The following is a 12,982-nucleotide window of genomic DNA, read 5'->3' as shown; positions in this document are numbered from 1 at the left end:
TTTACTGAATTCAACTAAGTAATAGTAGCTTCTATGCTTTGCAAATATAAGATGTTCTTTTTCAAGGATGTTTTGCTAAAAAATGTCTAAAATTGAGATTTAATTTAAAAAAGGTTCTCGTATCCATACTGAATGGAAATTCTTGTAAAATACAAATGACAAGATCTTCCATCAGCACAGGTTTTTACAGAATGCTGTCTTTTAAACTCTGGGAGCCTTTTTTGGTTATAAAAAGGTTGTCAATATGTTTTTATTTCAAAGTCTTAATCGTGAATTATAAACTGCCCAGAATCATTGGTTGAGGTGGGCAACCAGAGAAATTGAATAAATAACTTAAATAAATACATACATATGTTGTGTATTACTGTGTGTGTATGTGTTTGTGTATATATACAGTATATATATGTCAAAGCACCTGGTATGCCCAAATATGGGAGGGAGCATACTGCTTCCCTTTTGCCTTTCGCCTTTCAGCTCCACCCTATTTAGCTCTCATTATTTCTCGTATGTACTGTATATATGTATGTATGTGTACGTGTGTGTGTATACATACATACATACATACATACATAGATACATACCAGTGGTGAGTTGCAGACGGTATGCCCTGGTACGGGCGTACTGGACCCTGCCCAGAGCACCGAGTACCATTCTGGTACGGTGCTCCAGAGGGCCCGCCCGCCCAAGCTCCTTACCTGTCCGTTAAAGCCTTCAGCGTTTCCGTGCATGTGCATGGCGCATACAGCACCTGCGGATGCTCCGCCGAGCAACTGGAGCATCGTGGAGGCTTGCAGAGACATCACTGGCAGATACGATGCATGTGTGTACTGCGCACATGTGCACTGCGCACATGTGCACTGCGCACATGTGCACTGCGCACATCCATGTGGACGCCGCCGGGCCTGTTCCAACCGTACTGGTTGGAACAGGATCTGGAACCCACCACTGATACATACATACATACATACATACATACATACAAGAAAGAGGAGGAGTCTTTCTGTGTGTATGTGTATGTACTTAAACTATAAGACATTAGTTTTAGATTTGGCTATCATTGTTTTCATAGGCTTACTAATAGCAATAGCACTTAGACTTATATACTGCTTCACAGTGTTTTACAGCCCTCTCTAAACGGTTTACAGAGTCAACATATTGCCCCCAACAATCTGGGTCCTCATTATATTGACCTTGGAAGGATGAGTCAATCTTGTGCTGCTCAGAATTGAACTCCTGGCTGTGAGCAGAGTCAGCCTGCAATACTGCCTTTAACCATTGTGCCACCACAGCTCTTAATAAATAATAAAGGGTTAATCCAAATTTCCAACCAAATATCTCCAATTCAGATATTTCCACTCATTTTCTCTCCCCCCCCCCACCCCTTCCATTTAGAAATGTTTGTGGACAATCATTTATTAGCCACATTATTTATTCAGACCTTACATTGAGACTGCCTATATAGATGCTCTTTTTAATACATTTTCCCTCTCCCAGTCCAAAGTGTGTTAGAATTTTGCCAGCTGGACAAATGCCAACTGTTGTGTCATTACCATTTAGTTTAGTTTAGTTTAGTTTATTAAATTTATAAACCGCCCCCTCTCCCCGAAAGGACTCGGGGCGGTGTACAGACAATAAATATACAATAGACAACAAAGCAAAACACAAAACCAGACAAACCAACTTAAACACACAGTCTGTACAATAACCAAACTAACAATAGTTAAAATAGTTCCAATTAAAACCAATTAAAAACCCCAGAATTTAAAATTTTAAAATGCCATCCAGGAAGGTCAGGATTAGATTATACTATATTTCTGAAAACAATTACAATTGGTCCAGGCCAGCCTATTTGAACAAGTGGGTCTTGAGTTTCTTACGGAAGGAGTGGAGATCAACAGTAGTTCTAATATCGGGGGGGGGGGGGGGGAGGTCGTTCCAGAGGGTTGGGCCCATCACAGAGAAGGCCCTACTCCTGGGCACCGCCCACCCGCATTGCTTAGCGGATGGTACCCGGAGGAGTCCCTCTCTGTGAGAGCGGATTGGTCGCAGGGATGTGTGGGGTAGGATGCGATCCCGCAGATAACTAGGTCCTGAGCCATGGAGCGCTTTAAAGATGACAATCAACACCTTGAAACGCACCCGAAAAGCCACAGGCAGCCAGTGCAGCTCGCGCAGGAGCGGTGTTACATGGGAGTACCTAGTACTCCCCATTATTGTCCGCGCGGCTGCATTCTGGACCAGCTGTAGTCTTCGGGTGCATCTCAAGGGGAGCCCCATGTAGAGAGCATTCATTACTCTGAATAATCCCTGCAAGACATTGAGTTAAATCCCTGCTTATTATTTCACATCGGGCCTTAGGAGGTCTCAAAATATGCAACTGTGTTGTTGGTGTTTTTTGTCTTTATAGCCATTCCTCGTGCATTACATTGATTGCGGATTCAGTTCCTGGAATCGTTAATTCGAAGTAGCAGGAAGCAGGTGATGAGAAAGATGGGAACCTGCTGAGCTTCTGCTGCTTAGAATAGTCTTCTCTGTTTGCCTTGATCCACTTCCTTTGTTATTGGTCCTTTTGTCCTGCTAAGAAAACCACTATTGTTTTGGATTTTAAGGTCTGCTATTCTGCAGCTGTATAAGAGTATTGTTTTCTGTTACGGTGTTAATGTGAGGTTTTCATTTTACTGCCCAGTTAAATATAAAGTGTTCATATGAGCAGTTGTAATCTACCCTTATCAGATAGAGACAGTCAAATCATTTTGCTCCTTGGTCCAAACAAAACCATACGGTTCCATCAGCGTGGTGGGTATTTGACAATGAATGTTGATTGAGTATTTGTTAAAGACACAGAAACTAGCATTCAGTTAAAATAACCATGTACAAGTGAACCAGGTTGTTAAAAAGGAATTTTGATTAAAGAGTCTTGAAATCAAAAGTACTAGTTGAAATTGTAATACTGTTCTTTGCTTCTCCTGGTTTTTGAAATTGAAATGCTACAGGCAGATAAACTGTGGTAAACTTCCTGTTGGCATGAGCATGCAATGCACAGAATTTTCCATCTGAAGCATCTGCCGAAGATGGTTTTATATTTACATCTGCCTAAGTTGGTAGGCATTAAGAGGCATTCTTACTCATCCTATGATCACATTACAGTTAGATAATTGGAAGCAGCTACTCGTCAGATTTTTGGATTTATTTACTGTTCCTCTTCAAAAAACCATCTGCCACAGAATGGAGATTGAGCAGAACAGTAGCATATCATATATTGAGCTTCTGGATAAATGCAGCTTGAATAATGTTTCATCATGACGTTTTATGTTTAATGAAACCATACGCCTGTTTAAAATAACATTGAGAATCAAACCATTGAAAATTTTGTTCAGTGATGTTACATTGATACATTTCTTCTAACGGCAAAACTGGTTCCCAATGAAGGATAGGAAGGAAGCAATTCCTTCTTATTGTCTGCAACATTAAGGGAACTCACCAAAAGTTGGTGGACCTGTAAGAACAGGCCCTTTGAGGAAGGCAACATGATACAGAGGAAGTGGAGGTACATTGATATAAATAATTTTGTTGTAATACAATATTGGATTCCTCCTGAATATATACGTACGTGTGTGTGTGTCTTGAGTCAGATTTAGTTTCTGAACAACTTTAATTGATGGATTATGTGCTCTTAAATCGATATTGACTCCTAGCAACTCAAATAGGCAGACCTTCCCCAGATTGATATTTTCCCACCTGGTCCTTTAGATACCCAGCAATGTATCCATCATGCTTCCATTGAATCCATCCAACTTGCTGGTGATCATCCTCTTATTGCCTTTTCTTCTACCTTTCCCACATTATGTTTTTTTTAAATGGAAGTTGGTCTTCAAAAAATATGATATTTGAACCATGTCATTTGTGTTTTGAGTGAAAACTCAGGATTTATTTATTTTATGATCCATGTGTTCATTTACTTGGCTGTTCATGGTATCCTCAAGAACTTATCCAACACTAAAATTGAAAACCACAAAACCTTCTGAAATGGAAATATTTACACCTGCTATTTTATATCACATGCATAGCACAGGGAAGGTACAGAATAGATTTTGTTTTCCAGGGCGCTGCTCTGGAGAGTCCAAAGAAGGGTTAAACACAGCCAATCTGCCCAGAACTGAATTGAAACTTTAAGCCACGCCTCTGGTGCCGACTCTCCTCAGATTTTTTCAATTCAGCTAGCCCAGTGGACGCTTTAAGATTTTCTCCAGTTCTAAGATTGATTCCTTGGACTCTCCAGAGGAAGAATAATTTTAAAACAGCATATTTAAGGATTTTTAGAGCAGGCTGGTGAGTTTAAATTTAAGTTTGTTTTTTTCCCTTTTTAATTGGGTTTTTCTCACCCTTTCGGCTCTCCTGGAGTCTGGGGCTTTGCTCTGGCTCCTAGAAGCCACAGGCAGCTGTTGGGGGAAGCGCGTGGGTCGGAGTGCCGACGCCAGCGCTGTTGGGGCACCCCTACTGGGGGCCGATTCCCACTGGAAGCCCTCCGTTGCAATTTGTGCTTCTAGCAAGTCAAATTGCTGCGTGGGCTTCCAGGGCAGCCATTTTGGCTTCTTCCCTCTTTAAATTTGGCGCACAGAGCTCCGGTGAGTTCCGGCCGCCATTTTGGATTGCGCAATCTTCCGGCTTTACTTTTAAAAGTTTTTTGCCGCAGCTGCCTGGTGCCTGGCTCTTTGCAGGAGCCGCGTGGAGTCAGACTTGCCCGGTGTGACCGGCGACCTGGGCCCCAATCCAAGCAAATGATAGCGGCGTGGGATCATGGCCTGCTGGGTCGCCTCCTTTACTCTCCTGCAGGCGCTGGGAGCGAATTCTGCTCGCGCCTAAGAAATTCCAAGCTACTTCAGGCCTTGCAGTTTCTCTGTCTCCTCAGGAGCATCGTGCTGCGGTGGGCTTTCTGGAGGTGGTGAGTGGTGGTTTTCCCATCCCCCTACTGCCCCAACCAGTGATTGTTACCATGGCAGATCAGGCCCCTGAGACTTCTGAGGGTGTCTCTTCCAGAGCCCCTGTAAGACAGGCCGGGAAAGCTGCCAGGGAGGCCATTAGAGGGAATAAGCCTTACTCCAGGCATGGCCCCAAGCAGGGCTCAGGCCTAGACAAAGATGCATTAAGGCGACAGAAGGCCTTAGAAAAACAGGTTTCCAAAGCCCAACAGCAGGCCCAATCTTCCCTTTCGGTGTCTCTTGGGGAGCCCTCCAGGGAAATTCCTCCAGCCCAGGGAGGCCCCATTTCTGATAGTGAAGAGGAAGGGGATTCCTTGGCCATGGCAACTTCTCCAGGCCATTCCATGGCTGATCAGGCTGATCTCTTTGCCTGTCCCTCTGATATGGAGGAGGGACCAGCTCCAATGGGGCCCTTAGCCCCTCAACAGCCGATCCCCGGGCCCACTCAAGGGGTTCGCCCCATTGAGGACCAAGGGCCTAACCTATCCACTGAAATGCAGGAAATAATTAACAGGGCCATTTCCCAGGGCATTGAGGCAGGCATGCGGAAAGGTGGCAAGCGCACTCGCAAGACCCACCATTTGCAACCCCAGGAGGATTCCAGAGAGATGACTCCTAGCCTTCCACCTCCGTCCCTGCATTCTTCAGTGGCCTCCGATGAGTCAGACTGGGAGGAAGAAGAGGATTTTCTTCCTAGGCAGGAAGCTGAATTCTCTGGGGATGAGGCAAGCCCCGCCAAAAAAGCCAGCCTTTCCAGGCTTATTTAATTTGGATAATTTCAAAACCATTTTAGATAAGGCTAAGATCTCAACTCACATGGGGTCCACCCCCCCAGCTCAGGTGGTTGTAGACCCTGATGATCTATCTGGGGATCTCTTTGAGGAACCCATTTCGGTCCAGGAAATAGTTCCTGTACCCAAGATGTTCCTCAATTTAGTTCAAAGACAGTGGGCGCAGCCAGCTACCATGGCTACCCCCAGCAGCCATGACAAGAAGCTATATACGGTGGATGCCAGCCTGGAGGAGCTGCTCAAGCTCCCTCCTATCGATCCCCCTGTAGCGGCTCTTACCTCCTCTTCTGTGCTCCCTCCTGACCTGTTGGAGGGGCTCAAGGCGGAGGACAAGAGAACCGAAACTGCTTGTCACAAGACCCATCAGGCAGCTGCATGGGCCATTAAGTCCTCCGCTTCAGCCTCCTTTTTCTCCAGGGCGGCTCTCCTGTGGCTGAGACAGTTGTTGAAGATACCTGCCAAGGACGTTAAAGTCAGGCAGGATATCAATAAAATCATGGCAGCCACAGAGTACACTGCTGATGCCACTCTGAATGCTGCTAAGTTTGCCTCGCGTGCCCTAGCATCTAATGTTACTTCCAGACGCCTCCTGTGGCTTAGGCACTGGAATGTGGATATGCGCTCCAAATGGAAGCTTGTTACTGCCCCCTTTAAAGGGGACAAGCTGTTTGGTGAGGTCCTTGATCCAGTCGTTGTGGAAAACAAGGACAAAAAGAAAGTGATGCCATCAGTCACCAAAAAGCCTGATCGTAAAGGTCCTGGCTCTTACAGGAGGCAGGCCTTTCGGAACAATGAGCCCTCCACCAGCTCCGCCCCCTATCATCGGGCGTATCCCCAGCAGGGTGAGCGGTCTCAGGACCGTCAGTCCTTTCGAGACAGAGGTCGCCAGCAGCCCTTCTCCAAGCGGCCATTTCGGGGGGGCTCTGGCTCCCGACCCTTTAGGAGGTATAAATGACCATCACAGGTCAGCTCCCATAGGAGGGCGGTTGCAGTTGTTCCACGCCAAATGGGAGCAGACCACGTCGGACCAGTGGGTTCTTCAAACGGTCCGCATGGGTCTCACTTTAGAATTCTGGTCCCCCCTCCCCGCCACTTCATCGGGTGTCCAGTTCCCTCAAGGTTAGTCAAAAGATCCCTCATGGAACAGGAGATAAGGCACCTCAAGGAGATCAGGGCCATAGAACCTGTCCCAGCAGGCCAGGAAGGAAGAGGGTTTTACTCCATCCTGTTTCTGGTCCCCAAAAACTCAGGAGGGTGGAGGGGGATATTAGATCTAAAGAGGTTCAATCACCACGTGACATATCGCAGGTTCAAAATGCAGTCCCTCCAGTCCATCTTGGGGTGCATCAGGCCAGGCGATATACTAACGTCCATAGACCTCAAAGAGGCCTACCACCACAGTTACCTAGACGATGTTCTCATTCTGTCATCATCGCATCAACAAGCTGTCAGCGACCTAGAACACACCATGCAGGCGCTCCGGGACCACGGGTTCACCATCAACCTGGAAAAAAGTCATCTCGTTCCCATGACCAGACTGAAGCATCTAGGGGCCGTCATCGACACCATCTCGTGCACGGTATCCCTGTCCCCGGAAAGGGTGGCCAGCCTTCGGGAGATGGTCGTTCAGGTGCAGCAGTCACGTCTAGTCAAGGTGATTCAGCTCTCACAGCTCCTCGGCAAGATGATCTCGTGCCTGTCAATCGTGCCTTGGGCGAGACTTCACTCCCGTCCCCTTCAGTGGCTCCTGCTTCCATATCAAAGAACAAACGAAAGCAACTCAACAAGACTGATTCCAGTTCCAGCAGAGGCGGAGCACATCTCGGGCACGAGCAACACCCAGGCGGACTGGCTGAGCAGATCCACAGTCGACCACTCGGAGTGGCGTCTACATCCGCTGCTGTTCCAGCAACTGTCCCAGAGGTTCGGCCTCCCGCTGGTGGACCTGTTCGCCACCGCGGCCAACGCGCATCTTCCGCGGTTCTTCACAAGGTTCCACGACCCGAGGGCGGAAGGAGTCAACGCGCTGCACGGCCCGTGGCCGAAAGGTCTGCTTTACGCTTTTCCCCCGCTACCTCTTCTTCCCAGAGTCATCAGGAAGATCCTAGCAGAGGAGGCGGAGGTGCTGCTGGTAGCACCGTACTGGCCCAGGAGAACCTGGTTTGCAGACTTGGTGAGTCTTTCGATCACACCACCGTGGCGGATTCCCCCACAGGACATCTCTCTCAGCCAGGGGGCCCTTCAACATCCAGAACCCCAGTGGCTGCAGCTGGCCGTCTGGCACTTGAGAGGGATCTCCTAAGCAGAGGCAAGTTGTCAGACAAGGTGATTGGCACCATCCAAGCGTCACGACGGCAGTCCACGACGCGCATCTACGATGCCACTTGGAAATCCTTCGCCAGCTGGTGCACGGCTCATGGTACGTCTGCGCCCCTTGCTTCGGTTCCTCTCATCCTGGACTTCCTGCAGGAAGGTTTGGACAAGGGCCTGGCACCTAACACCCTGAGGCGCCAGGCGGCAGCCCTGTCAACCATCCTCTCAGTTGAGGGCTACGCATCTCTTGGCCGGAATCCGACCATCCGCAGTTTCCTCAGGGGAGCGACCAACCTGAGACCCCCAGTGGTCCACAGATACCCATCTTGGGATCTCAATGTAGTGTTGCGGTCCCTCATCGGGCCCCCGTTTGAGCCCATTAAGACGGCCAGTCTCAGACACCTCACATTCAAGACGGTTTTTCTGGTCGCTATCACGTCTGCTCGTCGCATATCGGAACTGGCTGCCTTGTCAGTCAGAGAGGACTTGTGTCTCATTCGTAACGACAGAGTAATCCTGAGGCTGGACCCTTCCTTCATTCCGAAGGTCAATTCCTGGTTTCATCGGGCGCAGGAGGTGGTCCTTCCGGATTTTTGTCCGCATCCTCGGCACCCGAGGGAAAAGCACTGGCACATGCTGGATGTGCGCAGGACTATTCGCAAATACATCAAGCGCACGGCCAGTTTTCGGAAATCCGAATCTCTATTCGTCTCCTTTCAACCAGCTTCTCAAGGCAAGAAGGTCTCTTCATCTACCATCGGCGGATGGCTGCGAGCCTGCATTGCGCTTGCCCACGTTTTACAGTCCGTTCCTGTGCCTCGCAATATCACAGCACATTCGACTAGAAGCGCCGCCACCACAGCTGCCTGGTCTACACAGGCACCGATTGAAGAGATCTGCAAGGCGGCCACCTGGACTTCTCTGTCTCCATTTGTCCGAAATTACAAACTGGACAGTTTTGCATCGGCGGAAGGGGCCTTTGGGAGGCGTGTTCTTCAGGGCATCCATACCAGCGGAGCGACCCTGATGGCTGAGCCTTCCCGCCCTAGTGACAGTTAGCTTGGGCATGTCCCTTCTTTGGACTCTCCAGAGCAGCGCCCTGGAAAATGACCATTGTCTTACCTGAAGGGTCCTTTTCAGGGCGCTGCAACGGAGAGTCCACCCCGCCCTGGGGTCTATTCTCCGCTGGTGTTTGTGAAGTCACAGTGTTGTTTGTTGTTTCTGTTATTGTTGTTGGACTATTTTTGACTTGTTCCATATTAGACTTCCAGTTGAAGTTTCAGCGCGCAACTGTTCTACGTCTTCATTGAATAAATCTGAGGAGAGTCGGCACCAGAGGCGTGGCTTAAAGTTTCAATTCAGTTCTGGGTAGATTGGCTGTGTTTAACCCTTCTTTGGACTCTCCGTTGCAGCGCCCTGAAAAGGACCCTTCAGGTAAGACAATGGTCATTCTCTTATCTTTCTGCCTTTTAATACCTTTTCTGTGTCATTGGGTTTTTATATTATTTTATTATATTTTCCCTCACAATTTAGATTACATCTGATTTTATTATTTTCAGGCCTCTTCCTTCTTTAGGAAATCTGCAGATGCATGTAAACAATTGTATTTCAGAGATACCAAGTAATAATAACATTCCAAATATTCTTTGTTTTTAAGTAGATCTTATACTCAGTATTAATTTAAAAGAAGATTTATCTGTTCAGGAAATAATAAACAGAGAACAGATGAACAACTAAGTAATGATGTAATACCCACAATTTTTCTGTATTTGCATGTGATGAATATAAAATAAATAAATAAAAGAAAAATTTATATGCTAACCGACGTTTCAATTCAGCAATAAAACTATGTGGCTAAATATTTAGTTTTAAAGTCACTGGGACATAAGGGAATGACTGTGGCAAATTTTATTGCAATTATACTATTATATGATTTTAAATTTTAGAGGAACAAAAATTAATAAATTTAATTATGCAATTATTTTAAAAATTCTATTTACTGTACTGAAATGCAATATCTTTCAACTAATTTTATAATTCTGACATTCATTTATTTATTTTCTGTCTCAGTTATTAAATTGTAGATGTGAGGGAACATGAAAAGTGTGACTTGGGAGAGAATATCATAAGGAAAAGCATAAGGGAAGATAAGCACAAACTGTCGTTATGGCCCTCATCTGCTTTTTTTAATAGGGATAACATATATAAACAATTGTGTGTAAGACCAGATAATACAGCTCTGCGAATGTTTCGGATTCAGATACTTTTGAATTTGATATTTTTCAAGTCTAAAATGTCTGTCTTGTATTTGAAAGAGACTCCTTTGATTATTATGGAACTGATGCTTCAAGTCCAAATATCCAAAATGACCAAAACAGCATATATTGAATGAGAAATAATAGAATAAAATAAATAGAATAAATTTAATTTGTTAGCCGCTCCCTCTCCAAAAGGACTCGGGGCGGCGTACAATAAAAACCCATACATACCTATATACATATACATACAATACATATACACATACATACAAACACATACATGTATCCGGAGGAGGTAACACTCATTAAAAGCATACAATAGTAATAATAGAATTAAAATTAACAATTAAAATACCCTCAGTTAAAATTACAAATTTAAAAAGATTGTCAGGAGCAATGGGATAAAACTATGGTTGAGCCAGGCCAGCTAATTGGAAAAGGTGGGTCTTGAGCTTTACACGGAAGGAGCGGAGATCGGAGGTAATCCTGATGTCAGGGGGGAGGTCATTCCACAGGGCTGGGCCCATCACAGAGAAGGCTCTGCTCCTAGGCGTCGCCCCCCGACACTGTTTAGTGGACGGCACCTGGAGAAGTCCCTCTGTGTGCGAACGGATTGGTTGCAGGGATGTATGGGGCAGGATGCGATCCCGCAGGTAACTAGGTCCTGTGCCATGGAGCGCTTTAAAGATCGTAATCAAAACCTTGAAACGCACCCGATAGGCCACAGGAAGCCAGTGCAGCTCACGCAGGAGAGGTGTTACATGGGAGTATCTGGTACTCCCCATAATCACCCGCGTGGCCGCATTCTGGACCAACTGCAGTCTCCGAGTGCATCTCAAGGGAAGCCCCATGTAGAGAGCATTGCAGTAGTCTAGGCGAGACATCACCAGCGCATGAGTGACTGTGCGTAAGGCATCCTGGTCCAATAGGGGGCGCAATTGGCGCACCAGGCGGACCTAGTGGAACGCCCCCCTTGCCACGGCTGTTACATGGTCGTCCATGGACAGCCGGGCATCCAGGAGGACGCCCAAATTGCGCGCCCGCTCCATGGGGGCCAGTTGCACACCCCCGATGGCCAGAGATGGAAGCAACTGGTTGAACCGGGGGGCCGGAAGCCACAGCCACTCCGTCTTGGAGGGGTTGAGTTTGAGTCGGTTGTCATCCATCCAGACCCGTACAGCTTCCAAGCACCGGGACATCATTTCGACGGCCTCATTGGGGTGGTTCGGGGTGGAAATGTACAGCTGAGTATCATCAGCGTACAGATGATATCCCACCCCGAAGCCACGAATGATGTCGCCCAGTGGCTTCATATATGTGTTGAACAGGAGTGGCGAGAGGACCGACCCCTGTGGCACCCCACAAGTGAGGGGGGTCGATCTCTGCTCCCCTGCCAACACACGTTGCGTCCGGCCGGAGAGGTAGGAGCCGAACCACCGTAAAACGGTGCCCCGAACCCCCAACCCCTCCAGCTGGTGCAACAGGATACCATGGTCGATGGTATCAAAAGCCGCCGAGAGGTCTAATAGGACCAGGACAGAGGAACAACCCCTATCTCTGGCCCTCCAGAAATCATCAACCAACGCGACCAAGGCCGTCTCCGTGCTGTGCCCGGGTCGGAAGCCGGACTGGCGCGGGTCTAGATAACCATTTTCCTCCAGGTGTCGTGGAAACTGATAGGCCACCACACTCTCTACAACCTTCGCTAAAAAGCGAAGGTTGGAGACAGGACAATAATTGGCTAGCTCCGTTGGGTCCAGGGAAGGCTTCTTGAGTAAGGGTCTCACCACCGCCTCTTTCAAGGCGGCTGGCAGAGACCCCTCGCCCAACGAAGCATTCACTAGGCCCAGGAGCCAGTCGCGTGTAACCTCCCAGGATGCCAGTACAAGCCAGGAGGGGCATGGGTGCAATAAACATGTGGTAGGTCGCAGACGTCCACGTAACCTGTCCAAATCCTCGATGGCAACCGAGTCAAACTCCTCCCAGTGTGGTCTCTCAAGACTCGCCTCGGACGTCTCCACTAGACCACTGAAAGGGACCCATTCCCTCCGGATTTGAGCGATTTTATCCTGCAGATATTTCCCAAATTCCTCTACCCTGCCCTGTAAAGGGGCTTCCCGCGGCCTCTGAAACAGAAGGGAGCGGGTCACCCGGAACAGGGCGGCAGGGCGGTTATCTGCGGATGCAATAAGAGCGGCACAATGTCGATGTTTGGCCGCTCCCAATGCCACAAGGTACGTCCTTAAGTGGGTTCGTACCTGTGCTCGGTCAAATTCGGAGCGGGAGGATCTCCAACGACTCTCTAGGCGTCTCTTGTGGCGTTTCATCACCCTTAGCTCCTCGGTAAACCAAGGGGCCAGGGTGGTTCGTTGCCGCAGGAGAGGCCGCAAAGGCGCCACTCTGTCTAGGGCCCCAGCAGTCGCATTATTCCATGCGGCTACCAGGTCCTCTACCCGGGGGCAGGTCAGGTCTACAGGAGGTGGCCCAAGCTCCATCTGGAACCTATCTGGTTCCATCAGGCGCTTGGGGCGGAACCATCTAATATCTTCCGGCTCCGTCTCCCCGCAGCGGGGGGTAGCACCAGGGAAGTCAAGGCGGAGAAGTGAGTGATCTGACCATGACAGGGGAGTGATAGTTAAAT

The 12,982-nt window shown here is 48.1% G+C and overlaps 1 protein-coding gene across 4 annotated transcripts in view; it reads left to right on the top strand.

Annotated features, from left to right (window-relative positions):
• COBLL1 (cordon-bleu WH2 repeat protein like 1) overlaps positions 1-12,982 on the top strand; it is a 132,835-nt gene that overhangs the window by 35,690 nt on the left and 84,163 nt on the right. The window lies entirely within an intron of this gene.

The sequence above is a fragment of the Natrix helvetica genome (assembly GCF_964273705.1).
Source record: "Natrix helvetica genome assembly, chromosome: 1".
NCBI lineage: Eukaryota > Metazoa > Chordata > Lepidosauria > Squamata > Natricidae > Natrix > Natrix helvetica.
This window is presented reverse-complemented; position numbering and strand designations above follow the sequence as displayed.